This window comes from Camelus ferus, chromosome X (assembly GCF_009834535.1).
Source record: "Camelus ferus isolate YT-003-E chromosome X, BCGSAC_Cfer_1.0, whole genome shotgun sequence".
Lineage (NCBI taxonomy): Eukaryota > Metazoa > Chordata > Mammalia > Artiodactyla > Camelidae > Camelus > Camelus ferus.
In genome coordinates, this window is record NC_045732.1 from 57,554,332 (window position 1) to 57,572,835 (window position 18,504).

Sequence of the window (18,504 nt, forward strand, 5' to 3'; positions counted from 1 at the left end):
CCATATAATGAAATATTATTCAGAACTAAATATATGAGCTATCAAGCCATGAAAAGACACGGAGTAATCTTAACTGCATATTACTAACTGAAAGAAGCCCATCTGAAAAGGCTACATACTGTACAATTTCAATTATATGACATTCTGCAAAGAGCAAAATTTGAAGACAACAGAAAGTTCAGTGATTGCCAGGAGTTAGTAGGGCTGGGGGGAAGAGACAAACAGGTAGAGCATGAAGGATTTTTAGGGCAGTGAAAATACTCTGTATGATACCATAGTGAGGGGTACATACTATTATATATTTGCTTAAACCAACAGAATGAACAACACCAAGAGTGAACCAAAATGTGAACTATGGATTTTGGGTGATTATGACATGTCAGTGTAGGTTCATCAGCTATAACAAGTGTACCACTCTGGTCAGGGATGTTGATAATGGGAGAGTACATGTGAGGGCAGAGACTATTTAGGAAATCTCTGTATTTTCCCCTCAATTTTGCTGTGAACCTAAAACATTCTTAAAAAAAAAAAAAGATCTTAACAAAAACAAAGGGTTTAAAAAATCAATCAACATACATACCACATTAACAAATTAAAGAAAAAATAAAAAGCATGATCATCTCCATTGATGTAGGAAAAGCATTTGATAAAATTCAACGAACTTTCATGATTTAAAAAAAAACAACCAAAACTCTCAAGAAGTTGTCAACATAATTATAGCACCTGACCATAATAAAGGCCATATATTAAAAGCATACACACAATGTCATATATACAATGGAGTGAAAAAGAAAGTTTTTCTTCTAGATTTAGGAACAAGATAAGGATACCTGCTTTTGCCTCATTTATTCAACATGGTATTAGAAGTTCCAGCCAGAACAAATAGGCAGAAAAAAAGGAATAAATGTATACAAATTGGAAAAGAAGAAGTAAAATTATCTCTGATTACAGATGACATGTAGAATATCCTAAAGATTCACAAAAATAAGTTGTTAAAACTAATAGACAAATTCAGCAAAGCTGTGGGATGTAAAATCAACACACAAGAATCAGTTGTATTCCTATAAACTATACAAAGTGAAAATTCTTAAAAGGAAACTAAGGAAACAATTTAATTTGCAATAATTTTTTAAAAAGAATAAAATACTTAGGAACAAGCAACTAATGAGGTGAAAAACTTGTACACTGGAAATTATAAAACATTGCTGGAAGAAATTAAGACACACAAAAATGGAAAGAAACCCCAGGTTCATGGTTGAAAGACGATATTTTTAGGATGTCAGTAATACCCAGTGCAATCTATAGCTTCAATGCACTACCTGTCACAGTTCAAATGACAATTTTGCAGAAATAGAAAAATACATCCTAAAATTCATATAGAATATCAAGGGATCTTGATATGCCACATAATATTGTGAAAAAGAACAAAGTTGGAGGTCTCTCACTTCCTGATTTCAAATCTTACTACAAAAGCTACGCTAATCAAAATGGTGTGGTACTAAAATAAAGACATACAGACCAACAGAGTAGAAGAGAGAACCAAGGAGAAAAACCTTCAGATGTATAGTCAAATAATTCTCAACAAGGGTGCCAAAACCTTTCAATGGGTAAAGGACAGTGTTTTCAATAAATGGTGCTAGGAAACCTGGATATTCACATACAAAAGCATGAATTTGGACCCTTACCTTACATCGTATACAAAAATTAACTCACAATGAATGGAAGACCTAAATGTAAAAGCTAAGACTGTAAAACACTTAGGAGAAAACATAGGATAAACTTTCATTACATTGGATTTGGAAATGATTATACAAAATGCACGAGTAATTTTTAAAAATGGATTAATTCATTTTGACAAAATTAAAAAAAAATCTTGTTGTATAGCAAAGGACATCATTAAGAGGATGAAAAAACAACTCAAGGAATAGGAAAAAAATATCTGCAAAATATCTTTATTATAAGGGATCAATATTCCAAAAAATAAAGTACTACTACAACTCAACCAAAAAAAAAAAAAAAGCAATCAAACCCAAACAATCCAATTAAAAATGGGCAACAGACTTTCATAGATGTTTCTCCAAAGAAGGCATACAGATGACCAACAAGCACATGAAAATATTATCACTATCATTAATTATTAGGGAAATTATTAGGCAATTCAATACCACAATGAGATAACACTTCACATGAATTAGGATGTGTTTTATTAAGATAAACAGAAAATAAAAAATGTTGACAAAGATACGGAGAAATTAGAACTCTTGTGCATTGTTGGTGGGAATGTAAAATGGTGCAACCACTGTGGAAAACTGTTTGACCAGTCCTCAAAAAGTTAACCAGAATTACCATATAATCCATCAACTTCACTCCTGGGTATATATCCAAAATGTTGCAAGCAGAAATTTGTACATCTATGTTCATGGTAGCATTTTCCACAGCAGCCAAAAAGTAGAAAAATCCAAGTGTCCACTGATAAACAAAATGTGGTATATACATGTAATGGAACATTATTCATCCTTAAAAAGTAATAAAATTTTGATACATGCTACAGCATGGACGAACATTATAGATCTCATGCTAAATGAAATAAGCATTACACAATGGGACAAATACTGTATGATGCCTCTTCTATGAGGTACCTAGTTTAGTCAAATTCATTGAGACAGAGAATAGAATGGTACTTGTGCAGAGTTGATTGATTTGTGAAAATGAAGATTTCTGGAGATGGATGGTATTGATATTTGGCCAACAATGTGAATGTACTTAATGCCACTGAAAATTTCAGTACAACTAAAAAATGGTTAAAATGATAAATTACTGTTCTATATATTTTACTATAATAAAAACTTTAGTAAATTTCAAATGACAATTTCATATTTGTCTTATGATAGAGATATAGAAAACACATACATTGTCATTATTTACTTTTACTTGCCCACAATTTCCTTAAAACACAATTTCTCTGTTATTAATCTTAATTATCTATCAATTCAGATTATTTAAGCAATATGTCTGTGGTCAGCAGTTTTACTAATTCCTTGCTTGACTGAGAACAGTTTTTATTACTTTGAACACAATTAATGCTTTGACTGAATAGGGAGTAACTTATTATTCAGTAAAAACATGTTTTTTATCCTAAATATTATTCTCCATTCTATTTATTGAGTATAAATATGTGTGTTTGCGTGTGTGTGTGTGGTAGGAAAAGAATGGAGTGGTAAGAATTTTGAAAGAATTAATAGCATCACTATTTACACATACCTTTTCTACATTTCACAGACACTCACATATTCAGATATATGTAAACACATGTATAAAATGAAACTGGAAGCTGCTAGGCTACAAAGCAAAGATAAATAAGATATTTTATTTTCAGTGAAGTTTTCATCTTTTAGCATACCAGCCCCATCCTTGGTAAATTATAAACTTCTCAGATGTAGAAATTATATTATTTTTGCTACATATCACATGATTTTCATATATTAAAACAGTCCATGCATGCGTCCACACATATGTAAACATAGATAAAGATATCTATTTTATAGTGCAATGCTTATGTGGAAAAAGCGACACACCTGGAAAACAAGAGATGAATGTCCTCAATATATAAAATGATTTGGGAAATAGTTAAACATTTGTGCTAAATGGAGCATGAGACAAGGAGCTAGAGGACTGGGTCATACTTCTGGCAAGAGTTTTTATAAAGTTCATTTTATTTTTTTTTAAGTTTCCACAGTGTAGATAATCGTCATCATCTCAGGATTATAATGATCAAATAAAATAATGGATGTGACAATACACTGAATATAATGAAGAAGAGTTCAAATATTTTACTGAACTTTAGTACTTGCAGAAACAAAACTTGCAAATTAAGAACTTTGTTTCACCTTCTGTCCACAAATGCTCATTTTTGAAAAGATAGTGTCTTAACAGGAAATTTTATTTCAGTATTATGTATTTTTAAATGAATTATAATGATCCATCTAGTCTCTACTGCAGTGACATGTTTTATCAAAAGTAAGATATTCTTTCATAAACAGTAATATATATCTCTGCAAGGCCATGATCAAAATCATCTGTTAGCACCTCAGAATCAAAAATACGACATTTAACTTACACTATTCCTGCTCCACATGTTAAAATTGGTAGCATTGCTTTGTAATTGTCATGATTTAAGCTGTACTTTCTTAGGAAGCTAGAACTTAACTACACATTACATTACTGTGTCATGAAAGGCCTAAATTCTTTATGGAGCATGAAAATGAGTGTACATAAAAAGGACAGAACAATAAATAGATTAAAAAGTGAAAAATTCTTAAAGGGAAAATAAGCAAGTGCAAACCAAAAGAAGCCAAATATATGGGATATAGAACATGGAATCTTTGTTCCATGCAAGAGAAACATAATGTAGAAATTAGGGTATCAAACCATTTTTAGAGAGTTATGAGTTCATTTTCTATACCATCATCTCAATGGCCACCATGAGAATTTCAGTCCAATTTCCATATGATAGGAAAATAGTCTTTACCCAAGATTACCATCCATATATGGATGGTTCTTGTTTAATAATACAAAACCACTGAGAATAAAATTAAAAACAACAGTGAGAACACAAATTTGGACCCCAATTTTGTGATATGAGCTAAGGGGAAGTGATTCGGGACCTCCAGAGATATCTCAGAATATATCAGAATCTTGAACAACAAGACAAGACATCAACTCCGGAAATTCCTTCATAAAATGCAGACATTGCTTAAGGAAATGTCACATCAACACATTATTAGATTGGATTAATACTAATTAGTCATTTCCCTACCTAGCAGAGAATACTGCCTTGGCAACTAACCTTTCAAGGTAGTCTGAATTTGATTCGTTTAGTCTGAGGAGCAATTTTTGCTCTAGGGTACCGTTGAATAACACAGAGCAATCAGTGGAGCGGAACAGCTGGGTGTGGTCAAGGAAAGCAGCGCTCAGAGTCCTGCCCAAATCACTGTCATTCCAAGGTGACTGTGGGCTGACACAGAGTTGTACCCCTTGAGGAGAGGATCAGAGACTTGACACTGTGCTATGGGGACATCTGTGGTAAACAGACTGTCAGGCGCTCAGCTGAGCCAGAGAGACTAAGCACACTGAACTGCCAGGTGTGAGGAGCTGGTGAAAGCAACGAACCCAAAGTGAAAGTAACAATTAAGCCTTTCATCACCTACTTTATATACAAGGAAGAAGCTAAAGCCAAAGAATGTGGTAACTTCACCCTGTTTAGTTTTCCCCCGTGGAATGGCATACTGGTAGAGGACCAGGGGGCATCAGCACAGATAGGGGTCATCAGCACAGATAGGGGTCACTTCACTGTTGAGGGAGCTCCAAAACAAATGGCTCTTGCAGTTTTGTGGACCCTGGGGGTGGGGAGGAAAATGGTTTGAGTGGAAAAGTAATGAGTACAGTTAGAGTAGAGAAAAGTCTCTTCAATTTTTACCCTCTTCTCCCCAATAATGGGTCCTCAGCTGAGGCATCTGAAGATCTCAGCAGAAGGTCACAAAGAGACCTAGGAATAAAGGAGCATAGTTGGGAGGGAAAATATGCATAAAAGCATGGCCAGCCAGAGGGTCCTGAGTCTTTGACTATGACTCCCTTCAGATATTGAAATGCATTGGTTGGGTGCCAAGTCTGATGTGGTAAGAATAACTTCCCTCCCCAAGCCTCCATGTAAAGACTGTGCAACTGCCTATGGTCCAGGGTAAAAACTCACATAGGTTTTAACCAGGAGCTTTTTGCAAGTTTGGCTTTTTCAGATTCCAGATATAAATAATTGACACTTGGACAAGGTGGGTGTTAGCTGGCTCTGACCTCCATGTAGTCAAAAATCTGCATATAACATTACAGTCAGCCCTCCATATCCGCAGTTTTGAGTTTGTAGATTCAGTCAGCCATGGATAGTGTAGCACACTGTTGAAACACATTTTCGTAGAAGGGGACCCGCACAATTCATTCGTGTTAGTCAAGGGTCAACTGTACTTGTCTTTTTCTGTCTGACTTCTCTCACTTACCATTATGTGCCCAAGGTCCATCCTTGTTGTCACAAAGAGCAGGGTGTCCTTTTTTTCTTGTGGCAGAGTAATATTCCATTGTATATGCAGTTGAAACATGAACAATGAGGGGCTTAGGGGAGTGCACTCCTGCCCATTTGAAAACCAATCAGAGTATATCCTTACAGTCAGCCCTCCATAACCACAGTTCTGTATCCAGGAATTCAACCAACCTCAGTCTGGGGAATGCTGTGTATGTATTTACTGAGAAAAAACCTCACATATTGACACAACATTGTAAAATGACTATAACTCAATTAAAAAATTAAAAAAAAAAAACTCAGATATAAGTGGACTCGTGCAATTCAAGCCCATGTTGTTGCATGTTGTTGAAGGGTCAATAGTTTATACCAGATCTTTTTTATCCATTCATTGATTGAAGGGCACTTAGATTATTTCCATATCTTGGTTATTATGAATAAAGCTTCAATAAACATAGAAATGTATATATCTCTTTGATATCTTGTTTTCAGTTCATTTGAAAAGATAACCAGCAGTAGAATTGCTGGGTCATATGGTAAATCAATTTTTAATTTTTGAGAAAGTACATATTATTTTCCAGAGTGGTTGTAAGTTTACATTCCCACCAGCAATACACAAGGTTTCCCTTTTCTCCATATTTCACCAACTTGTGTTATCTCTTGTCTTCTTGAGAATATTATTCTAACAAGCATGAGGTAATAATCTCATTGTCATATTGACATTCATTTCCCTGACGGTTTTTGATGTATGTTTTCATATACCTGTTGGCCATTTGATTGTCTTCTTTGGAAAACTGTCTATTTAGTTGTTCTGACCATTTTTAAATCAGTTTGCTTGTTATTGAGCTGCATGAGTTCTTTATATATCTTGGATATTAACCCCTTAATCGATATACGATTAGCAAAAATTTTCTCCCATTCTGTAAGTTGACTTTTCATTTTGTTAATTGTTTCTTTTGCTGTGCAGAAGCTTTTAAGTTTCATGTTGTCTCATCACAATTCCATGTAGTCTTATTGCCATTTTTGGTTTAGTCTATTATGTCTGATAGAAGAATATCTACTCCCACTTTCCTTTTGTTTCCTCTTGCATGGAGTATCTTCTTCCATCCCTTCACTTTGAGCCTGTTTGTGTCTTTGGAGCTGAAAGTAATCTCCTGTAGGCAACGTATAATTTGTTCTTTTTTTTTTTTTAATTCATTCAGTCACTCTTTGCCTTTTGATTGCTGAGTTCAATCTATTTACATGTAGATTATTGATATGTAAGGTCTTACTACAGCCATCTTATCACTTGCCTTCTGATTGTTTTGTAACTCCATTGTTTCTTTTTCCCTCTGCTTCTGCTTGCTTTTATAATGTGTGGCTTCCCGTATCGATATGCTCAGTCTCACCTCTTTTTACGCTTCATAATTCTACTCTAGATTTTTACTTTGTGATTACTGTGAGCCTTATATAAAACATCTCATTGATATGACAGTTCATTTTATGCTGATAGCTATTTATCTTTATTTGCCTAAAAAGGCTCCACTCTTATACTCATCCCCTTTCACATTTTTGATGTCACAATTTACCTCTTTTTTGGTATCAATTTATTAAATAATATGGTAGCAATAATTATTTTTAATGCTCTTTCCTTTTAAACTTCATACTATAATTAAGTGGTTAACACACCATTCTAAAATAGTACAGTTGATCCTTGAACAACATGAGTTTGAACTCTGTGGTTCCACTTATAGAATTTTTTCAATAAATATCACAGTACTATGTGATTCATAGTCGGTTAAATCCATGGATGCAGAAACACGGGTACCAAGGGTGGATTATGAAGCTTGAGCATCCACGGATTTTTGATAACTATGGTCTGGAACCAATCCCCTACAGGTTCTGAGGGACTACTGCACAGTTTTCTAATTCTGACTGTTTATTTTTCACCTTTACCAGAGTGTTGTGCACTTTCATATGTTTTTATGTTATTGATTAGCATCTTTTCATTTTAGACTGGAGAAGTCCTTTCATCATTTTTTTTGCAAAGCAGATCTAATGATGGTGAACTACCTCACCTTTGGTTTCTGGGAAAGCCTTTATTTTTCCTTCAAATCTTAAGGATAACTTTGCCAAATAAAGTATTCTTTGTTGCCATTTTTTTTTCTTTCAATACTTTGAATATATCATTCTACTCTGTCCTGGCCTATAAAGGCCCTGCTGGAAAATTCACTGATAGATTAATGGGGGTTCCTTTGTAGGTTCCTTTTTCCCCTGGCTGCCTTTAAGATTCCTTTTTTATCATTAATTTTTGACAGTTTGATTATAATGTGTCTTGGAGAAGGTCTATTTGCATTGAGATAATAGGATGTTTGATTAACTTCTTGGAGTTGTATGTCCGATATCCTCTTTGGTTGGGAAAATCAGCTATAATTTAAAAAATTAATCTCTCTGTGCCCTTCCCTGTCTCTTCTCCTTTTGGGACAACAATTATTCTTGTATTTCCCTTTCTGATAGTTTCCTATAGGTCTTGTAGGGTTTCTTCACATTTTAAGAATATTAATTCTCTCTACTAACTGATGCATTCCTAATTTCTATCCTCCAAGTCACTTATTCTTTTTTCCATCTGATCTGCTTTGTTTCTGATGCTATTACATTCTTTATCTCATTAACTGAATTCTTCTGCTCTAAAATTTTTGCTTGGTTCTCTTTTTATAATTTCAATATCTTTGATAAAAAACTGCTTATGTTCATTAATTTTATTCTGAGTTTACTTAATTGTCTTTTTGAGTTTTCTTGTAGCTTGTTGAATTTCCTCATGGCATCTAGTTTGAATGTTTTATCAGTTAGATCACATTATTTCACTCTTTTAAGTTCAATTGCTAAAGATTATCATTTTCTTTTTGTGAAACCATATTTAAAAAAATTTTTTTCATGAAGTTCACTGATTTTGTCCTGTACTGTGTCCAGTCTACTAATGAGTTTGTTGAAGGAATTCTTCACTACTATTACGGAGTTTTTGTTTTCTATTATTTCCTTTCTATTCTTTCTTAGAATTTTCGTCTCTCTGTTTACATTACTCATTTGTTCTTGCACATTGTCTACTTTTAAAATCAGAGTTATTAACATATTAATCATATTTTTCAAAAATTTCTAGTCTGATAATTTCAACATCCTTGCTATATGAGTCTGGTTGTGACACTTGCTTTGTCTATTCAAACTCTCCTGTTTGCCTCTTAATATGCCTTATAATTTTTTTGTTGAAAATTAGACATCATGTATTGGGTAAAAGGAACTCTAGTACATAGGGTTTTAGTGATGTGGTCCTAAGGTGTGTTGGGAGGGAAAGTGTTTTATAGTCCCATGATTAGGCATCATTCTTTTGTGAGACTGTTCCCCTGGGCTTTGACCTTTATTAGTATATCTCAGAGCTCCTCCCCTCTTTAGGGAAGGGCCCAAATGACTAGAGGGACCTAAAATTGAGTATTTCCCTTTCCCCATGTGTAAGACTAAAGAGGACTGGAGTTGAATATTTTGATCCCTCCAAGTCAGTTATGCTCTGATAAACCTCAGTAGGTTAGTCTCAGTAGGTTAGTCTCTCTAATATAGTTTCTATCTAGGTCAGGCCTTGTTAAGAAGAAAGAATATTCTGGACATTTTTGCAAATGGCTACTCCCCCTCACTTGCATCTCTAAAAGCGAGTAGTGAATTTTCTCCATTTTTTTCTTTTAGAGCCTGGTAGGGCTCCTAGAGGTGAAATTCATAAATTGGATGCCATTCCCTGCACCCTGCCCCAGGACTAAATCCTCTTAGTGTTTTTAACTCTCAGACTTGTCCACATTTAGCCTCTAGCAATTCATTAGTTATTGTTTAGATTTTCTTACTCTGCTACTGGTTCCCCAGGAGATTTCTAATCCTGAGTTTCTGTTCCAGTTAGTTGTGATTCTCTGTATCTACCTATCTGTATCTCCAATCTTTGGGACATCAGTTGGCCCTATAACCTCAGTTCTCTGATGGATCTAAGTAGAGTTGTTCATTTTCATTTTCTGAGATATTTTTTATTTTTACTTGTGTTAGGAAAGACTAACAGCTTCCAAGCTCCTTATATGCTAGACTGGAATCCAGAAGTGTTATGTCTACAAATTTGTTAACTTAGATGAAATTGACATATTCTCTGAAAGACACAGCCAATCAAAATTCACACAAGGTGAAATAGTTAATATACTTATATCAATTTTAAAAGTTAAATCAATAATTAATAGCTTTTTGAAAAAGAAATCATCAGTCCCGTATGGTCTCGCTGGTGAGTTCTACCAAACGATTATGGAGGAAATTATATCAATTTTCTGCATTCTCTTCCATTATAGAAAATCAAATGGATTGTTTCCTAATTCATCCTATGAAGTCAGCATTACTTTACTACATAATCATTTAAAGGTATTACAAGAAAAAAGAACTATATGCTAATATCTCTCCTGAACAAATATGCAGAAATTCTCAACAAAATACTAGCAAGTTATATCCAACAATGTTTCAAAATGATTATACACCATGACAAAGTGAGATTTATTCCAGATATGCAAGTCTGGCTCAATACTTGAAAATCAGCTAATGTAATCCACCATATCAACAGGCTATAGAAGAAAAACCATATGGTCATCAATCAATGTAGAAAAATAATTTGTCATAATCAAAGCCCTGTTTATGATTAAAAAAACTCTCAGCAAACTAAGAATAGAGGAGAGATTCCCCGATTTGATAAAGAACATCTAAAAAAGACCTATAGCCAATATCATCCTTAATTGTTAGAAAGTAGCTGTTTTTCCCCTAATGTCAAGAACACTGCAAGGATGATTCAAGACAAGAAATAAAATAAACAAAGTATACAGATTAGGAAGGAATAAGTAATACTCTATTTGTTCAGAAAAGACATGATTGTTTACATAAAAAAATCTTACAAAATTCACAAAAAATAGTGCTGGAACTCATAAATGATTATAGCAAGGCCACTTGATACAAAGTTATTATACAAAATTCCATTTTTTCTATATGTACCAGTAATAAACAATTCTAATTTGAAATTCAAAACATCATTTATAACAGCATCAAAATTTTTAATACTTTGGTATAATATTAACAAAATATGTACAGAATCTAAATTTAGAAACTAAAAACTCTGGTGAAAGAAATCAATAACAGTCTAAATACATGGAGAGGTAATTCATGTTTGTGTACTGAAAGACTCAATATTGTTAAGATATAAATTCTCCCCATCTTTACATATAGATTCAATGCAATGCTAACCCAAACCCAGTAATTTGTCTTGGAGAGATCAACAAACATTCTAAAATGTATGTGTATATTCTAAAGACCCAGAATATTCAATATGATACCAAAGAAGAACAAAGTTGGAGGACTGGCACTACCTGATTTGAATCCCTACTATAAAAGCTACAGTAATCCAGAGGGAGGATGTAGCTCAGTGGTAAAGTGCATGCCTAGCATGCAAGAAGTCCTGGGTTCAATTCCCAGTACCTCCATTAAAATAAATAAATAAGTAAACCTAATTACTGCCCCCCACCCACAAAAATAAATAAATAAATAAATAAATACTTAAACAAACAAACATAAAAAGCTACAGTAATCCAGAGAGCATGAGATTGGTAAAAGAATAGACATATAGATCAATGGAATAGAATCGAAAGCCCAAAATAGGACTATGCAGGTACAGTCATTGGTTCTTGATGAAGGAGAAAAAAAAAAAAATCAGTGGAGGAAGGATAGTCTTTTCAACAAATGGTACAGGAATAATTGAATATCACTATGCAAAAAAAGTTAAATAGACACAGAATTTACCCATTTCACAATAATTAGCTCAATAAAGATCAGAGGCATAAGTACAAAACACAATATGTAAACTTAGAGGAAAAAAAAGGAGAAAAATCTATGTAACTTTGAGTGTGGTAATAAGTTTTTAAATCCAATAGCAAAATCATGATTCATGAAAGTAAATTGGTAGATTGATAAATTAGACTTTATTAAACTAAAAACCTCTCTCTATGAAAGACACTGTTAAAAGAATGAATTTACAGTAATGGATTGGGAGAAAAAATGTGCACAAAAGACATATAATAAACTTTATCCAAAGTATACAAGAAATACATAAAACCACAACAGTAAGAAAGCAAATATCTCAAATAAAAATGGGCAAAATATTTGACAGACACCTTCACCAATAAAGATATAGAGAAGAAAAATAAGCATATAAAAATTCATTTCATCATTTCTTTTCAGGGAATTTCAAATTAAAACAAGTACAAGATACTAATATACATCTGTTTAAATGATTAAAATTCCAAAAACTAACAATACCACATCCTGGCAAGGATGTAGAATAAGAACTCTTATTCATTGCTGGTGGGATTACAAAATAGTACAACCACATTGGAAGACAGGTTGGCAGTCTCTTACAAAGTTAAACATAGTCTTGCCATATAATACAGAAAATACATTGTGTGATATTTTCTCAATTGCTTTGAAAAATTATACTCACACAAAAACATGCATGCTAACGTTCATAGCTGTTTTATTTATAATCACCAAAAACTTGAAGCTACCAACATGCTGTTCAAGAGTTGAATAGATAAACTGTAAATCCATGTAATGCAATTTCATAATTAAAGTAATTTAGTAATTAAAAAACAGTAAGTTATCAAGTCATGAAAAGACATGAAGGAAACTTAAGTGTAAACTGCTAAGTGAAAGAAGCCAGCAGAAAAAAGGTACATATTATATAATTCCAATTATTTGACATTCCGAAAAAGACAAAGCTTTAAAGACACTGAAATGATCTGTGGTTGCCGGGTGTTTGGGGGGTTGAAGGAGAGATGAATTGGTGATAGAGGACTCTTAAGGTAGTGAAAACATTCTGTATGTTACTGCAGCACTGGAAACAGGACTTGCGTTTCACAAAACTCACAGAACTTTACAAAACAGAGTGAACCTTGATATGTGCAAATTATATACAAAAAATATGAGGTCATGGGATCCCAGGAAAGAATGCAGACTGTGGCAAAAACAATCTAATTGTATTACAAATGTATTAAACTATTTCACTGAAATGAATGTGGGGGAAAATGCTGACCTGTGTAACTTTGGAAACAAGTACAGTCTGTAAGAATAAAGGCAAAGAAACTGCACATAAGTATGCACCATAGTTCATAAAGTTGTTTCCCATGAAAGTAGGGTGAAAATCTGATACTGTTGTGCAAGCACAATGGGATGGAACAATTCTGTAAATAGATGACAAATAATGGGAGCCAGGTTTTTCACTGCTGGAGTGGGAGTTTACAGGTAAGCAAAGGGAATAGATTAGATGCAATGTATCCTTATAGCTTATTTACTTTATTCATAGTAGTTTCTACCTCTTAATCCCCTACCTGTATCTTATCCCTCCCCTCTCCCCTTTCCACAAAGGTAACCACCAGTTTGTTCTCTATATCTGTGAGTCAGTTTCTGTTTTGTTATATTCATTTGTTTTAGTTTTTAAATTCCACATATAAGTGATAAGCTGTATATGTCTTTCTCTGTCTGATTTACTTCACTTAGCATAATGCCCTTTAAGTTCATCAACATCATTGCAAATGGCAACATTTTGGATGGGTAGTATTCTTGTATATATATATCCATATATATATAGTGTATTGTTGGTGGCAATGTAAAGTGGTGCAGTCACTTTGGAAAACAGTATGGAGGTTCCTCAAAAAACTATAACTAGCACTAAAATATGATCCAGCAATTCCACTCCTGGCTGAATATCTGAAGAAAATGAAAACACTAATTTAAAAAATACACGCACCCCAATGTTCATAGAAACATTATTTACAATTGCCAAAGTATGGAAGCAACCTAAGTATCCAACAGATGAATGAAGAAGGTGTTGCATATATACATACACACATACACACAGTGGAATATTATTCAGCCATAAAAAATGAAATAATACCATTTGCAGCAACATAGGTGAACTTAGAGACTATCATATTAAATGAAATAAGACAAAGACAAATATCATATGATACTAGTTATACATGGAATCTAAAAAATGATACAAATTAACTTATTTACAAAACAGAAATAGATTCAGATATAGAAAACAAACTTGTATATAGATATATAAACCACAGTGGCTGCACTGATTTACATTGTAACCAACAATGCTTAATGGATCCCTTTTCTCCATATTCTCACCAACTCTTGTTGGTTCCTTCCTTTTTGATAATAGTCATTTGATTATGTGTGAGGTGGTATGTCATTGTGATTTTGGTTTGCATTTCCCCCCAGATTAGTAATGCTAAGCACCTTTTCATGTACCTGTTGGTCATTTTGATGTCATCTTTGGAAAAATATCTATTTAGTTCTTCTGCCTATTTTTAATTGAATTTATTGGGCTTTTTTTGGTAATATAGTTGTATGAGTTCTTTACATATTTTGGATATTAACTCCTTATCTGAAAATAGGATCTGCAAATATTTTGTCCCACTATAGATTGACTATTAATCTTATTGATTGTTTCTTTTGCTGTGCTGAAGATTTTTGGCTTGATGTAGTCCCACTGAATGAATTTTGTTATTGTTTCTTCTGTTACTGGTGTCAGATGCATAAACAACTATAAATCAATAAAATGAGCTAAGTAGAAGAAATGGACAAATTCCTAGAAATGTACAATCTCCCAAGACTGAAACAGGAAAAACCAGAAAATGTGAACAGACCAATTACCAATATTTAAATTGAATCAATAATAGTAGTTTAAAAAACTCCCCCCAAAATATTCCAGGACCAGATGACTTCACAGATAAATTCTACCAAACATTTAGAGAAGAGTTAACACCTATTCTTCTCAAAATATTCTTTAAAAAAACTGCAGAGAAAGAAGAGCTGCCAAACACATTTTATGAGGTTAACACCACCCTGATATCAAAACAGACAAAGACATCACAAAAAAGAAAAATTTCAGTCCAATATCACTGAACATTGATGCAAAAATCCTCAACAAAATATTAGCAAACCAAATCAAACAAACATTAAAAGGATCATATAACATGATCAAGTGAGATTTATCCCAGGGATGCAAAGATGGTTCAATATATGCAAATCATCAATGTGATACACCCTATTAACAAACTGAAAAATAAAAACCACAAGATCATCTCAATGGATGCAGAAAGTTTTTCAAAAAAAATTCAACATCAATTTACAGATTAAAAAAAAAATCCAGAGAAGTGGATATAGAGGGAACATACCTCAATGTAATAAAGGCCACATATGATAATCCCACAGCTAACATCATACTCAATGGTGAAAAGCTGAAAATATTTTGTCTGAGACCAAGAATAAGACAAGGATGTCTACTCCATCACTTTCATTTAACAAAGTATTGAAAGTCCTAGCCACAGCAGACAAAAATTGCAATAAAAGGAATCCAATTTGGAAAGGAAGAAGTAAAACTCTTACTGTTTGCAGATGACATGATACTATACATATAAAATCCTAAAGACTCCACCAAAACACTATTAGAGCTCATCAATGAATTCAATAAATTTGCAGGATACAAAATACAATACATAAATTTGTTACATCTATGCAGTAACAACAAGCTGAGAAAGAGAAATTAAGGAAACAATCCCATTTACAATCACATCAAAAAGAATTAAATACTTAGAAATAAATCTACCTAAGGAGGTGAAAGACTTTTACTCACAAAACTGTAAGACATTGATGAAAGAAATTGAAGATGACACAAACAGATAGGAAAATATAATGTGTTCATGGACTGGAAGAATTAATATTGTTAAAATGACCATACTACCCAAGTCAATCTACAGATTCAATGCAATCTCTATCAAAATATTAATGGCATTTTTCACAGAAGGAGAACAAATAATTTTAAAATTTGTATGGTACCACAAAAGCCCCTAATAGCCAAAACAATCTTGAGAAAGAATAGATCTGGAGGAATAATGTTCCCTGACCTCAGACTATACTGGAAAGCTATAGCAATGAAAACAATACAGTGCTGGCACAAAAACAGATACATTGATCAACGGAACAGAACAGAGAGCCAAAAAATAAACCCACACATATATGGTCAATTAATCTATGACAAAGGAACCAAGAATGTACAATGGGGAAAAGACAGTGTCTTCAATAAGTGGTGCTGGGAAAACTAGACAGATAGATGTAAAACAATGAGATTACAACATTTCCTCACACCATATACAAAAATAAACCCAAAATGTATTAAAGACCTAAATGTAAGTCTAGAAACCATAGAAATCTTAGAAGAAAACATAGGCAGAACACTCTTTGACATAAATCACAGCAATATGTTTTTGAATCTGTCTCTTAAGGTAAATAAAACAAAAGCAAAAGCAAATGGGATCTAATTAAACTTAAAACCTTTTGTACAACAAAGGAAACCATTGACAAAAAGAAAAGACAACCTATTGAATAGGAGAAAATATTTGCAAAGATATGATAAATAAGGGGTTAATATCCATAATATTATAAACGTTAAAATATAAACAGCGTATACAACAACAGCAAAACAAGCAACCTATTAAAAAATGGGCAAAGACCTGAATAGACATTTTTTCCAAAGAATACCTACCTACAGATGGGCAAGAGGCACATGAAAAGATGCTCAATGTCACTGATCTTCAGAGAAATGCAAATCAAAACCGCAATGAGAATCACCTCACACCTATCAGGATGGCTATTATCAAAACCAGAAATAACAAATGTTGAGGAGGATATGAGGAAAAAGGAACCCTTGCACACTGCTGGTGGGAATGTAAATTGGTTCAGCCATTGTGTAAAATTGTATGAAGCTTCCTTAAAAAATTAAGAATAGAACTACCTTATGTAATGTCTTCTTAATTTTTCTGTAATTCTATAGCTGTTCTACAAAAAATGACATTAAAAATTAATGTAAAATTAAAACATTTTAGATAATTAAAAATTCAGAGCATGTATCCTCTGAAGATAAGCATAAATACAATGGAAATAGTGTTCTTCAGACAGAAGCAAAATGATCCCACATAAGTAAGTAAGAAAGCACACTATCAAGTTTTGAAAAGGTGAATGTGGGAATAATTTTAAGTTAACATTAACTGTATAAAACAACAGTAATAGCATTATCTTGTGGGAGTTATCATATCTGTATTTGTATATATGTGTACTCATAGATATAATTAAAATAAATAAAAATATTAAGTAGAGATGAAAATGATAAAAGTATTTAAAATGTTCCAAAGTATTTACATTTTGCAGGAATAATTAATTACCAACATATGTTAAATTTTAATAAATGAATAATTAATTCTAAATCTCTAGAGCAACTTCTAAAAGAATAGCAAATAGTAACCACTTAAAAGTAAAAATTGTATAAAGAAGAAACTTATGAAGAGAAACATAAAATGAAGTATATTTAATAAATTTTTTTCTATAATAGAAGAAAGTAAAGAAGAGATAAAGGAACACAGAATATATTAAAAAGATCACAAGCCAACTTGAATATGTTACCCTTAAATTTACTTATCTCAAGAATCACACTAAAAGTAATTCAAAGCTTTAAATGAAGGATGAAGTCTATTGCACTGTATGGTAGAGTGCAGTTACATCTTGGTTTTCCCAAGCTCTTTGCTATATAAAATTGCAGTTTCTTCCATTAAAATTTGTACTATATTTCCCCAGTCTTTGACTTGTTTTCTCCCTTAAATGGGACAGAATTTACACTTTTCCAATATATATCCCAGGCACTAAGAGGTACTGTATGTTTCCTCTTATGCGCTCTAGCTTTTGCTATCACCATGAGAAAAATATGCATAGGCTAGAATAATCCTCTCAAAAAAAATGTTGACAGACATGGAGTAAAGGCACAACAGCCAGTATAGCCCAGCTTTGCCCAGCCAAGGTCAGTTGATCTCCAGCCAACCCAGAGATCTGTGACTTAAACAAATGCCTATTGTTTTATGCCACATAGATTTTAGGTTTGTTTTTATACACAGTATTATTGTGGTAGATGTTAATTAATATTAAAATTGGTCCTTAGAAGTATTATGTCATCATATAAACCTAAAATAAGTGAAACTGTCTTTGGAAGGATGTACTAGGGCTGAGAAAACTTTTGTAGAAGACTGGTAAAATTAAGATGAAAATTATATAATATGTTGAAAAAAATGTATATCTGTATGTGATTGTGAAATATTCATAAAAATTGTTACCCATATTCTCTCAATATAATTAAGAGTCACCTAGCTGGCTGTGTACCCAGCTGAATTTAAATCACAGCCAACCTAAAAATGTGTAAATTAATGGTTATTGTATGTCACTGACATTCAGTTGTATATTAAAAGAAAGAAACTCTAGCATGCAAACTAATGTTAATGCCAATATCA